Source organism: Orycteropus afer, unplaced genomic scaffold (genome assembly GCF_000298275.1).
Source record: "Orycteropus afer afer isolate SDZICR_OR568_19922 unplaced genomic scaffold, OryAfe1.0 scaffold00972, whole genome shotgun sequence".
Lineage (NCBI taxonomy): Eukaryota > Metazoa > Chordata > Mammalia > Tubulidentata > Orycteropodidae > Orycteropus > Orycteropus afer.
Window position 1 is genome coordinate 198,943 of NW_006922559.1, and position 1,401 is coordinate 200,343.

Below are 1,401 nucleotides of genomic sequence, written 5' to 3' on the forward strand. Positions count from 1 at the left end.
ATAAATATATATGTAAAAAATATGTTGTTGTTTTTAGGTGCCATTGCGTCATTTCTGACTCATAGCGACCCCATGCACAGCAGAATGAAACACTGCCCAATCCCACGCCAGCTCCATGATCCCTGCTGTACTTGAGCCCATCATCACAGCCACTGTGTCAATCCATCTCGTTGAAGGCCTCCCCCTCTTTCGTCAGTCCTCCAACCTACCAAGCATGACATCCTTCTCCAGGGAATGGTCCCTTCTGACAACATGACCAAAATAGGTGAGACAAAGTCTGTCCATTCTTGATTCCAAGGAGCATTTCAGGTGCACTTCCTCCAGGACAGATCTGTTGGTTCTTTTAGCAGCCCATGGTACTTTCAGCATTCTTTGCCAGCACCACAACTCAAAAGCATCAACTCTTCTTCAGTCTTCCTTATTTATTGTCCAGCTGTCACATGCATATGAGGCAATTGGAAATATCTATCTATCTATCTATCTAACTATATCACTGTCTGATATAGTACCAGAAGCTGATCTGCTCAAATTGGGGGCACACCAAATACAACTGGGGAAAACCTGCTTCCTCAAAATAGGATTGACTTTCATGACATGGATGGAATAAGGTTTTCAGGACCTACATTTGTTGCTGTGGCACAACTCAAAATGAGAAGACATGAAATTAATGTCTTCTATTAATAGCTGGGACATGGAATATGCAAATATATGAATCTAGAAAAATTGGAAGTTGTCAAAAATAAATGGACCACTTGAAGATTGATATCTTAGGTATCAGTGAGCTGAAATGGACTGGTATTGGCTACTTTGAATTAGAAAATCATATGATCTATTATCTCACAAGGAAGGTGGGAAATCTACTTCCGTAGTGATACTGCCTCGGAAACCCAAGGAGGGGTCGCTATGAGTAGGGTCCTTCTTGACGGCACATAACAACAACAACAACAACAACAACAGGATCTATTATGTCAAGAATGAAATATTGAAAAAGAACAATATTGCATTGATTGTGAAAAATAACATTTAAAGATCTATCATGAAGTACACCACTGCCAATGATAGAATAATATCCATATACCTACAAGGAAAACCAATTAACATAGTTATTATTCTAATTTATGAAACAACCATTAATGTCAAAGATGAAGAATTGAAGATATTTACCAAGTTCTGCAGTCTGGAATTTCTCAAGCATCCAATCACAATACACTGAAATTACTATTGATTGGAATGTTAAGGGTAGAAACAAGATCAGCCATTGGAAAATATTGACTTAGTGATAGAATAATGCTGGAGATTGCATGATAGAATTTTGTGAGACCAACAACCTATTCATTGCAAATACGTTTTTTGCAATAGCCAGTGACTATACATGTCAACCTCCTCAGATAGAATACACAG